This window comes from Centruroides vittatus, unplaced genomic scaffold (genome assembly GCF_030686945.1).
Source record: "Centruroides vittatus isolate TY-2023 unplaced genomic scaffold, ASM3068694v2 contig_329, whole genome shotgun sequence".
NCBI classification, from domain to species: domain Eukaryota; kingdom Metazoa; phylum Arthropoda; class Arachnida; order Scorpiones; family Buthidae; genus Centruroides; species Centruroides vittatus.
Genome location: NW_027122113.1, coordinates 4,584,821 through 4,598,626, shown reverse-complemented (window position 1 = coordinate 4,598,626; position 13,806 = coordinate 4,584,821). Strand labels below are relative to the sequence as shown.

Sequence of the window (13,806 nt, the reverse complement as noted above, 5' to 3'; positions counted from 1 at the left end):
AGTAATGATTTAAAATAAATTTAATCACTTCCAGCCACTTACCAATGAGTTTATTATCCACAAAGTAATTGTCATATATACATGTCACATAGCTGCTGTAGTGGTATATCAGAAGCCTAAATGATGTCACATAACTCCTGGCTGTAAGTGTTCACAATCAGTTAAAGCTATTAAACATGTAAAAAATAAAATGTCAGAATCATCAATGTATTCAAGAGTTACATAAAAGAGTTGAAAAAACAGCTATTTTTAATATACAAATAAGCAAATTCTAGTTAAGCTTCATTTTCATCAATTTATATACGTATTAATAAAAATGAAACCATATGCTAAGAGAAATAAAACAACTTCTTGAAAACAAATGGTTTATTTAAAATTGTTGAATTTTCTAAAATTTAACATTGGGTTAAGCAAAAATAAGTGTGTTAATTATAGCTTAGATAGAACTTCTGTTTATATAAATGACATTCTAGATATTAATGCAAATAAGTCAAGTGTAGTAGTGTGATTTCATTTGTGTAAAGCTGTGGATTTGAGTATTGCCTGTTGTTAAGTTACATACTGTACTTTATGAATGAGCAATGGTGTTAAATTGCCTCAATTGAAAATAATTCTTAATAAGGAAATATTACAAAAGTCAAGTGAAATCTTAATAAATTAAAGTTTTAATTTTATATATAAAATGGATTGTTCTTAAATTGGAAAAGAAATTTTCCTTCATCACAATAATACTTATATATGTAAAACTGTATAAGTGTGTATACTATTTGACTAATTGAAATAACAAGCTAAGAATTAATTTTTTTTAATAAATCCTGTTATCAATAGGTAGAAATTATAAATTCATTTTAAATTCTCATTGATAATTTTACAAGATTATATTAAGATTTAAACTCTCTGCTAATGTTTTTCTTAAATGTTTATAATTTATCTTGATATGAGATAAATATAATTTATTCCAAATATTTTTCTACACTTTTATAAGACATGGAAAACAATCTTATTCTCATCTGATTTGAATATGCTATGGTATTAGAATGAAAATAAAAATGCCTGACCTTTCTTTGTTTTGCTTCTTGTTAATTTTCTTAGCACAAAAAGTTTCAAAGAGATTCCGTGTCTCTTCGGAAAGTGAGTTATAAATTTGAAAATGATACTTCTTCCTAGAATAATTTAAGAATTTAAATATTAAGAATAGAAAAGATCAAGATGATTCATTAACTAATTAATTAATTAAATATTAAAAAAATTTTCTAATACAAGACATTTATTGTTTTATTGAAAACAATATAAGACAATACACAAGCTAATATTATTTATAATCCGATAATTTAATTCGATGCTAACTGGAAACATCCTTAGATATTTTTAATAAAAATTTAAGACATTTACATTTAATATTCTATCGACAATTATCTGATTCTGATCGCTTATAAATAAAAAACTTTATATTGCCTGCGTTATTCGGGTTTATGTAATTCAAGTTTCTCGAAAAATCTCAAAATGGAGCAAAAAATAACTCGCGATTCCAAAAAACTTTCAATTCCAAGATGGCGCCGGCAATACGAAATCGAACGAATTCGAATATGTCGAACGTTACAACAATTGCGTCACGCGTTACGTCATATGTTCTACGTCAGAATATTAACTAATTGCAAATGTTTCGTTAATTAAATATGCTAAAAACAGTCCATTTTTTTGGTAAAATATCGTTAAGAAATTTATGATAAATAGAATTATTAAAACGTATTCGCTATCCTTACAAATTACAGACCGCAGATTTAGGCTTAAAGCGTATATAATTGAAATTAAGTTATTTAATTTTGATATCTTATTAATCGACAAATATTAAGTTACCTACGTTTCGTAGGCTTTCGTTATTGAAATTTGAACGAAAAATGTCGAAATGGAGCAAAAAATAACTCGCAAATTCCGGAAAACTTTCAATTCCAAGATGGCGCCGGCAATACGAAATCGAACGAATTCGAATATGTCGAACGTTACAACAATTGCGTCACGCGTTACGTCATAAGTTCTACGTCAGAATATTAACTAATTGCAAATGTAAAGTCCAACAACTGCCGAATTATCGGGCTAGCAAATGGCTATAGTAATATTAATAATTAAAGTTAATTTGCTACTAGAGTTAGGCTAACTCTAGTAGCAAATTAACTTTAATTATTAATATTACTATAGCCATTTGCTAGCTCGATAATTCGGCAGTTGTTGGGCTTTATATGTAACGGGTTAGTTGTTGTTTATTTATATAATTGCAAATGTTTCGTTAACTAAATATGCTAAAAACAGTCCTTTTTTTGGTAAAATATCGTTAAGAAATTTATGATAAATAGAATTATTAAAACGTATTCGCTATCCTTACAAATTACAGACCGCAGATTTAGGCTTAAAGCGTATCTAATTGAAATTAAGTTATTTAATTTTGATATCTTATTAATCGACAAATATTAAGTTACCTACGTTTCGTAGGCTTTCGTTATTGAAATTTGAACGAAAAATGTCGAAATGGAGCAAAAAATAACTCGCAATTCCAAAAAACTTTCAATTCCAAGATGGCGCCGGCAATACGAAATCGAACGAATTCGAATATGTCGAACGTTACAACAATTGCGTCACGCGTTACGTCATAAGTTCTACGTCAGAATATTAACTAATTGCAAATGTTTTGTTTAAAATGCTAAAATAGTCCTTTTCTGGTAAAATATCGTTATGAAATATAAACGAAATAATAATAACGTATCCCGTATCCTCACAGGCAGCAAATCTAGGCTTAAAGCGTATCTAATTTAAATTAACTTATTTAATTTTGATATCTTATTAATCGAAAAATATTAAGTTACCTACGTTTCGTAGGCTTTCGTTATTGAAATTTGAACGAAAAATGTCGAAATGCAGCAAAAAATAACTCGCAATTCCAAAAAACTTTCAATTCCAAGATGGCGCCGGCAATACGAAATGGAACGAATTTGAATCAGTCGAACGTTACAACAATTGCGTCACGCGTTACGTCATAAGATCTACGTCAGAATATTAACTAATTGTAAATGTTTTGTTTAAAATGCAAAAATAGTCCTTTTTTGGTGAAATATCGTTATGAAATATTATAAATAGTATTATAAAAACGTATCTATCCCGTATCCTCACAGGTAGAAAATCTAGCCTTAAAACGTATCTAATATAAATTATGTTATTCAATTTTGATATCTTATTAATGCATAAATATTAAGTTACCTACGTTACGCAAACTTTCGTTATTAAAATTCGTACGAAAAATGTCAAAATGGAGCGAAAAATAACTCGCAAATTTCGGAAAACTTTCTATTCCAAGATGACGCCGGAGGTACGAATTCGAATCGTGGAACGTTGCAACAATTGCGTCACGCGTTACGACATAAGATCTGTATCAATATAAGGATACAGTGGTGTCATCCTGACACGGTATCAAAGAAATACCAGCCCTACGGTCACATAAATGTTTCTACTCTACATGTTAAGATTAAAATGTCCTGTCTACGATAAACCCGGATATTTGGATGTTGTATTATTTATGTGGATCGGTGTGTATGTTTATATTACTTTGATCTGTGAATGTAATTGAATCGTTTCATTATACTTCATACGTAATTGTTTGGTATGTGGCCTTTATGCCAAAGTGGTATTTTCGATATGCGGCAACTGACTTAGTTGCTGCTTACCGAAAATGTGTAATGTTTTCGTTATAAAGTATGAAAATATAATTGTATAATATTTTATAAATAATCCAATTAAATTTGTATTATTAAAAGTAAGATAACAGTTAAATATTCTATATAATTATCTATTATTGTTTTATGTTAAAATGTAAAATAAAAATTGAAGTAGAACTTACCTGAGATCCTGTTAAAGTTACGCTGTAATGTTAATTAAATATTTAATATTTAATGATCTGTTTTATATTTAATTTGCATGCAATGAGTGAATTGATGTTTTTTCATTGTAGAATGCAGTATACTATATTGTATGGTATTTTTAATTATTAAAGTTGAAATGAAAATAATTGTTACTCTCAATAAAACGGAATCCATTTCTAATCAAATTGAAAACATCTATTGCAATGCCAAGGATAATCTGTAAAGTGGAGGCAGCAAAATCTACGAAATTAAGTCGAGGTGTCGGGTTTACCAACCCAATAAAATGGATTTTGCCGGTCGAATTTATCTCAATTATTTTGTAAAATCGCCAACGTAAACGTAAGACGAGAAAAACCTAAAAGCACTTCAAAAGATAACTTTTAATAAGTATATGAAGATACTGTCCTACTGAATGGATTATACGCCTGCACTCGTCTTAGCGGGTAACTGATATTTGTACGGATCATTTTATTAGACTAATATGAAACTTTTCTCTACAATCGTGTGTTCATTGGACGGAGAGGACTCTAGAAGATAGTCTCTCACCTGAATAGCAAAAATAGTAGAGGCAAAAAGAAAGATAATATATTGGGTATAAAAAATGGGCAAAAATCAACATTAATTTCAGGAAAAAATAATTGTTCCTTTCTTTCAGACAACATTTTACCTCTACCAAACATTATCATCATCCCAGTTCACTTACAAGTTGTTGGTATTTGAGTAAAAACAATTAAAAAGAAATGTGTCCTAGAAACATTACAAGGAATTGTTCCTAGACATATTTATTTACACCCTTTAAAACTTGCTTCCTGAAATGTTAAATGATTGAAAAAGCTAGGAATAGTATCCTAAAATGGTATATAAATTCAATGTTTTCTTTACAACAAGCAAAAAATATTTATAAAGTATTATATGAAGCTTTTTGCTGCCGTAGGGTGGGGCTCCTATTGCCGACTGCTCTGGTATTTGACTGTATTTTGTTTTCATGACAAGTATAGAATAATTTTGATTTTCATCTATAAATTTTTCTTTTTGTGCTACTACATAATTTAATAAAAAATATCAAAGTTTAAAACAGTCGAATACGGGTGCCATTATGCTATATTTAGTGTGCCGTATGTTGTTATGTGGCAGTTGTAATAAAAATAAATTGTTGAATACGTATTTAGAGTAGCATTAAAGTAACTTTGCAATTAAAATTTTCATTATAATTAAATTAATTTTGTATGTAAACGTTGTCTTTTTTTGTATTAATGTATCATTTAAGTCCTTACGCATGTATTGTATGAACAAAATTAAATTTGCAACAGAAATGTTATACACAAAACAATATATCTAACAATAAAAATATACAAAAATAATTTTGTTAACCAGTGGCGTGTTATCCTATAGCAAAAAATGCAATTGCCTGGAGCCTCAAACCAATCTTTTATAAGAAAATTCTCCCAAAGAAAAATATCTGATATCAACACTATACGTGGGGCCTCCCTAATTCAAATGGGCTTCGTGAAGCTATAACATGCCACTGTTATTAACTTATTTCATTTTTTTTTTTTTTTACTTTGTTATATGATTCTTTCAAGTTATGAAAAGTAATAAGATTTACATATTAAGATTTTTGGACTGCAATTTGTAGACCTATAAATTCTCACTTTCGTCGATCTGTCTTTCCTTAATTTCTAGAACGGAACCCGATATGGAAACCTTAGGGGCAAAAGAACTTAAGAGGAACTTCCGATGCAAACCGGAAGTTGCGTTAAATTAAAAGCTTCCCCTGGAAGGTGTTAGAAATATGACTGGCACAACTGTATTGTTAAAGGAAAAGTGTGATGTGCAGGGGCAACCCACTACTATTTTGAGGTGAGGATATATTTTAAATTAAAAAATTAAAAATTGCAGCCCAACATTGTGGCCATGTCACAATATATAATTGCTTGTTTTTAAAGAAAACCATTTGGTAAATAATATATTATGATAGACTCACGTTAGCATCGCTACCCGTGAAATCGCCTTTAAGTATTGACGTTAACAGTTGGCCAATAGTCAATTTTTTCCTCAGAGAAAGTTATACACCATATCAATTGTTAAATTTCACTATATACTTCATTTTAAGATTGCAGTTTCTTTTTTTCTAATAATTTTCATGAATTTTATCCATCATAATCCTGGAAGTAATGTTATGTTAATAAATAATTTTGCTGGTAGTTTTAAAAATTATATTTTGTTCAAACAGTAATAATAATTCTGACAGTTAATGGGATATCACCATTAACTAATATTATTTAGTATAATGTATATACTTTGTTAATGGTAGTCATTAACTTTGTTTTCCTACACCATGGTTGGAGAACCTGTGACATTTTGTGGTTTCTAATGCTAGACAAAATATAGTATGATAAAATTCAAGACAGCAAAATTAAATCTACATTATGAAAATATATTTCCCATTCTCTACTCCTATAAAATATGTAATTAAGTATAGTTTATATTATTGGTGCATGTATATTAAATATATATAATTATGCAATCTGCAATACATTGTACAGGCTCATTAGGTCTTTCTGAAGTAGGGTGAATCCTTCTAGTTAGAAAAGATTCCTGATCTCTGCCCTGCAGTCAAGTATTGTTCTCTGCTGAGACATTTAAAATGATTAAGGATCTCATATTCTCCATATCTATGTCATGTACTGTACAGTGGATATCAGTCCATGATCATTCTTAGGATAAAATGGATGAAAGAATGCAGTGTAGTGTAGTGTGAGATCATTTCTTACCTGAGGTACTGCAATAAAACATGGCAGTTAATCGTTATTTAGAATTTTTGCTTCCTCTGCAGCAGTCATCCAAAATGGTCAGCATCCAATGCAGCAGCAATTGGAAGAAACTACCTGTTTTGTCAGAATTGAAATTGTCATCTGTGCTGTACTTAAATATTGTATCTTGTCTGTAGTCCATGCACATGCTATGTGCAATGAAACATCAATGTTTCTCTGCATAAGGATTTTGAGATAATTCCATACTTTTCACAAAATCCCTGTAAAAAGAAGGAACTGCCCATGGGACAGTGGCATACTTGAACATCTTGAAACCAGATGAAAATAACTTTCTGCACATCCTCAAACTGTGTGCTATGCATTTTATTCCTGCTGGACTCAACATTGGATCTTTTTAACATTTTTCAATGTTGAATGATCTTTTAAAATCATTGACAGAATGGAAAGGGTGATGCCAAACTCCCTTGCAACATTAATTTTTTACTCAGAATCAACTTCTTGTAGAAAGAAGCTTTTTAAACAATGAAAATTGGTTGCATTTTTTCCCCTTTGACATATTTCATTATGAAGTCTGCCAAGATTACTTTCAGTGACTGATGGATCATAACTACAGCGTAGTAAAGTATATTACCCATTTGATACTAAAATAGTGTAAGGATTCATTGAATATAAAACACTTATTTACTTTCTCCTTCTTGTAACTTCCTAGTATCATCTCTGTACTCATCTTATTTGGTGGTGGCTTTCCTGTCCTATGGTCTGAAAGGTCCTGTTACTGGTGTCATCCATCTTTTATAGGTTTTCACTGGGTACTTCCAGAATATTTTAATATGGGTAATGAATAATCCAGACCACCCACCACACAAGCCCTGACCTAAGACATCTTCTAGACATGCCCCTTTTGCCCAATCATCTATGGAACTTCATAATCATTTTCATCCAACCCATCCCAGTGTTTTGATATATTGTTCAGCATAGTGAAAAACAATTTGGTATTCTGAAATTTATATTGACAGTTCTTAAGCCAAGTCTTACAGTTGGCCAACTTGGACTTCAAATTGTTTGCTATATTGAGGGGTTATCTGTATGCTTAACAGTAAAAAATAAGCACTGTCTCTCAAATACACTTTTTAATGTTCTTTAAAACTATATTGTTTGATTTTAAACAAGTACAACAAATCCAAAAAATAAATTTAAATAGTTTGTTGTCATAGCAATTACAATCATATTAAATTACAAATATTATTAATTACAAGTATTAATTCCTTACAGATATAGTAAAATATAGTATGAAAATTTAAACAGAATGAATCTTTATTTATTTAAAACATAAATTTTACAATAATTCATAATTTATAATCTGTTTTTACAGTTATCTCTATTACATTAAATATGATAAAGAAAATTTAACCTAATTTTATTGTGCTTAATTAACATAGGGCTAATTAGTCCAAAATGAACATCAAGACAAATCAAACTCTGAATGCCAGTTTTTACAAAATTTAAAATTAAAATGGTCTCGGCAATATAAAAGTAAAGTATAGTAGTTTACTGACCATTTATAGAAGAAAATGTTGCATGCTTTTTGTCATAATGGAAATGTTTGTTAAAGCAATGTAGTGACAAAGTTCAATTCCAACATTTTCTAAAGGACTATCCCCATTATCAGTTACAAGTATCGTAGAGTAGAAAAATAAAATAAATTGTGTGTGTGGAGCAGATAACCTGAACAATTAAAAAAAAAAACATTATTTAAAATTGATTCTAAAATATGAATAAATATAGTAATGATTTAAAATAAATTTAATCACTTCCAGCCACTTACCAATGAGTTTATTATCCACAAAGTAATTGTCATATATACATGTCACATAGCTGCTGTAGTGGTATATCAGAAGCCTAAATGATGTCACATAACTCCTGGCTGTAAGTGTTCACAATCAGTTAAAGCTATTAAACATGTAAAAAATAAAATGTCAGAATCATCAATGTATTCAAGAGTTACATAAAAGAGTTGAAAAAACAGCTATTTTTAATATACAAATAAGCAAATTCTAGTTAAGCTTCATTTTCATCAATTTATATACGTATTAATAAAAATGAAACCATATGCTAAGAGAAATAAAACAACTTCTTGAAAACAAATGGTTTATTTAAAATTGTTGAATTTTCTAAAATTTAACATTGGGTTAAGCAAAAATAAGTGTGTTAATTATAGCTTAGATAGAACTTCTGTTTATATAAATGACATTCTAGATATTAATGCAAATAAGTCAAGTGTAGTAGTGTGATTTCATTTGTGTAAAGCTGTGGATTTGAGTATTGCCTGTTGTTAAGTTACATACTGTACTTTATGAATGAGCAATGGTGTTAAATTGCCTCAATTGAAAATAATTCTTAATAAGGAAATATTACAAAAGTCAAGTGAAATCTTAATAAATTAAAGTTTTAATTTTATATATAAAATGGATTGTTCTTAAATTGGAAAAGAAATTTTCCTTCATCACAATAATACTTATATATGTAAAACTGTATAAGTGTGTATACTATTTGACTAATTGAAATAACAAGCTAAGAATTAATTTTTTTTAATAAATCCTGTTATCAATAGGTAGAAATTATAAATTCATTTTAAATTCTCATTGATAATTTTACAAGATTATATTAAGATTTAAACTCTCTGCTAATGTTTTTCTTAAATGTTTATAATTTATCTTGATATGAGATAAATATAATTTATTCCAAATATTTTTCTACACTTTTATAAGACATGGAAAACAATCTTATTCTCATCTGATTTGAATATGCTATGGTATTAGAATGAAAATAAAAATGCCTGACCTTTCTTTGTTTTGCTTCTTGTTAATTTTCTTAGCACAAAAAGTTTCAAAGAGATTCCGTGTCTCTTCGGAAAGTGAGTTATAAATTTGAAAATGATACTTCTTCCTAGAATAATTTAAGAATTTAAATATTAAGAATAGAAAAGATCAAGATGATTCATTAACTAATTAATTAATTAAATATTAAAAAAATTTTCTAATACAAGACATTTATTGTTTTATTGAAAACAATATAAGACAATACACAAGCTAATATTATTTATAATCCGATAATTTAATTCGATGCTAACTGGAAACATCCTTAGATATTTTTAATAAAAATTTAAGACATTTACATTTAATATTCTATCGACAATTATCTGATTCTGATCGCTTATAAATAAAAAACTTTATATTGCCTGCGTTATTCGGGTTTATGTAATTCAAGTTTCTCGAAAAATCTCAAAATGGAGCAAAAAATAACTCGCGATTCCAAAAAACTTTCAATTCCAAGATGGCGCCGGCAATACGAAATCGAACGAATTCGAATATGTCGAACGTTACAACAATTGCGTCACGCGTTACGTCATATGTTCTACGTCAGAATATTAACTAATTGCAAATGTTTCGTTAATTAAATATGCTAAAAACAGTCCATTTTTTTGGTAAAATATCGTTAAGAAATTTATGATAAATAGAATTATTAAAACGTATTCGCTATCCTTACAAATTACAGACCGCAGATTTAGGCTTAAAGCGTATATAATTGAAATTAAGTTATTTAATTTTGATATCTTATTAATCGACAAATATTAAGTTACCTACGTTTCGTAGGCTTTCGTTATTGAAATTTGAACGAAAAATGTCGAAATGGAGCAAAAAATAACTCGCAAATTCCGGAAAACTTTCAATTCCAAGATGGCGCCGGCAATACGAAATCGAACGAATTCGAATATGTCGAACGTTACAACAATTGCGTCACGCGTTACGTCATAAGTTCTACGTCAGAATATTAACTAATTGCAAATGTAAAGTCCAACAACTGCCGAATTATCGGGCTAGCAAATGGCTATAGTAATATTAATAATTAAAGTTAATTTGCTACTAGAGTTAGGCTAACTCTAGTAGCAAATTAACTTTAATTATTAATATTACTATAGCCATTTGCTAGCTCGATAATTCGGCAGTTGTTGGGCTTTATATGTAACGGGTTAGTTGTTGTTTATTTATATAATTGCAAATGTTTCGTTAACTAAATATGCTAAAAACAGTCCTTTTTTTGGTAAAATATCGTTAAGAAATTTATGATAAATAGAATTATTAAAACGTATTCGCTATCCTTACAAATTACAGACCGCAGATTTAGGCTTAAAGCGTATCTAATTGAAATTAAGTTATTTAATTTTGATATCTTATTAATCGACAAATATTAAGTTACCTACGTTTCGTAGGCTTTCGTTATTGAAATTTGAACGAAAAATGTCGAAATGGAGCAAAAAATAACTCGCAATTCCAAAAAACTTTCAATTCCAAGATGGCGCCGGCAATACGAAATCGAACGAATTCGAATATGTCGAACGTTACAACAATTGCGTCACGCGTTACGTCATAAGTTCTACGTCAGAATATTAACTAATTGCAAATGTTTTGTTTAAAATGCTAAAATAGTCCTTTTCTGGTAAAATATCGTTATGAAATATAAACGAAATAATAATAACGTATCCCGTATCCTCACAGGCAGCAAATCTAGGCTTAAAGCGTATCTAATTTAAATTAACTTATTTAATTTTGATATCTTATTAATCGAAAAATATTAAGTTACCTACGTTTCGTAGGCTTTCGTTATTGAAATTTGAACGAAAAATGTCGAAATGCAGCAAAAAATAACTCGCAATTCCAAAAAACTTTCAATTCCAAGATGGCGCCGGCAATACGAAATGGAACGAATTTGAATCAGTCGAACGTTACAACAATTGCGTCACGCGTTACGTCATAAGATCTACGTCAGAATATTAACTAATTGTAAATGTTTTGTTTAAAATGCAAAAATAGTCCTTTTTTGGTGAAATATCGTTATGAAATATTATAAATAGTATTATAAAAACGTATCTATCCCGTATCCTCACAGGTAGAAAATCTAGCCTTAAAACGTATCTAATATAAATTATGTTATTCAATTTTGATATCTTATTAATGCATAAATATTAAGTTACCTACGTTACGCAAACTTTCGTTATTAAAATTCGTACGAAAAATGTCAAAATGGAGCGAAAAATAACTCGCAAATTTCGGAAAACTTTCTATTCCAAGATGACGCCGGAGGTACGAATTCGAATCGTGGAACGTTGCAACAATTGCGTCACGCGTTACGACATAAGATCTGTATCAATATAAGGATACAGTGGTGTCATCCTGACACGGTATCAAAGAAATACCAGCCCTACGGTCACATAAATGTTTCTACTCTACATGTTAAGATTAAAATGTCCTGTCTACGATAAACCCGGATATTTGGATGTTGTATTATTTATGTGGATCGGTGTGTATGTTTATATTACTTTGATCTGTGAATGTAATTGAATCGTTTCATTATACTTCATACGTAATTGTTTGGTATGTGGCCTTTATGCCAAAGTGGTATTTTCGATATGCGGCAACTGACTTAGTTGCTGCTTACCGAAAATGTGTAATGTTTTCGTTATAAAGTATGAAAATATAATTGTATAATATTTTATAAATAATCCAATTAAATTTGTATTATTAAAAGTAAGATAACAGTTAAATATTCTATATAATTATCTATTATTGTTTTATGTTAAAATGTAAAATAAAAATTGAAGTAGAACTTACCTGAGATCCTGTTAAAGTTACGCTGTAATGTTAATTAAATATTTAATATTTAATGATCTGTTTTATATTTAATTTGCATGCAATGAGTGAATTGATGTTTTTTCATTGTAGAATGCAGTATACTATATTGTATGGTATTTTTAATTATTAAAGTTGAAATGAAAATAATTGTTACTCTCAATAAAACGGAATCCATTTCTAATCAAATTGAAAACATCTATTGCAATGCCAAGGATAATCTGTAAAGTGGAGGCAGCAAAATCTACGAAATTAAGTCGAGGTGTCGGGTTTACCAACCCAATAAAATGGATTTTGCCGGTCGAATTTATCTCAATTATTTTGTAAAATCGCCAACGTAAACGTAAGACGAGAAAAACCTAAAAGCACTTCAAAAGATAACTTTTAATAAGTATATGAAGATACTGTCCTACTGAATGGATTATACGCCTGCACTCGTCTTAGCGGGTAACTGATATTTGTACGGATCATTTTATTAGACTAATATGAAACTTTTCTCTACAATCGTGTGTTCATTGGACGGAGAGGACTCTAGAAGATAGTCTCTCACCTGAATAGCAAAAATAGTAGAGGCAAAAAGAAAGATAATATATTGGGTATAAAAAATGGGCAAAAATCAACATTAATTTCAGGAAAAAATAATTGTTCCTTTCTTTCAGACAACATTTTACCTCTACCAAACATTATCATCATCCCAGTTCACTTACAAGTTGTTGGTATTTGAGTAAAAACAATTAAAAAGAAATGTGTCCTAGAAACATTACAAGGAATTGTTCCTAGACATATTTATTTACACCCTTTAAAACTTGCTTCCTGAAATGTTAAATGATTGAAAAAGCTAGGAATAGTATCCTAAAATGGTATATAAATTCAATGTTTTCTTTACAACAAGCAAAAAATATTTATAAAGTATTATATGAAGCTTTTTGCTGCCGTAGGGTGGGGCTCCTATTGCCGACTGCTCTGGTATTTGACTGTATTTTGTTTTCATGACAAGTATAGAATAATTTTGATTTTCATCTATAAATTTTTCTTTTTGTGCTACTACATAATTTAATAAAAAATATCAAAGTTTAAAACAGTCGAATACGGGTGCCATTATGCTATATTTAGTGTGCCGTATGTTGTTATGTGGCAGTTGTAATAAAAATAAATTGTTGAATACGTATTTAGAGTAGCATTAAAGTAACTTTGCAATTAAAATTTTCATTATAATTAAATTAATTTTGTATGTAAACGTTGTCTTTTTTTGTATTAATGTATCATTTAAGTCCTTACGCATGTATTGTATGAACAAAATTAAATTTGCAACAGAAATGTTATACACAAAACAATATATCTAACAATAAAAATATACAAAAATAATTTTGTTAACCAGTGGCGTGTTATCCTATAGCAAAAAATGCAATTGCCTGGAGCCTCAAACCAATCTTTTAT

The 13,806-nt window shown here is 29.0% G+C and overlaps 1 long non-coding RNA gene across 1 annotated transcript; it reads right to left on the bottom strand.

Moving 5' to 3' along the window:
• Window positions 1-37: 37 nt before the first annotated feature.
• Window positions 38-1,927, bottom strand: LOC136973829 (uncharacterized). Its single transcript, XR_010880557.1, has 3 exons — window positions 1,862-1,927; window positions 1,059-1,163; window positions 38-167 (listed from the first exon to the last, which is right to left on the bottom strand). It is a non-coding gene; the product is annotated as an uncharacterized lncRNA (long non-coding RNA).
• Between the last annotated feature and the right edge of the window lie 11,879 nt (window positions 1,928-13,806).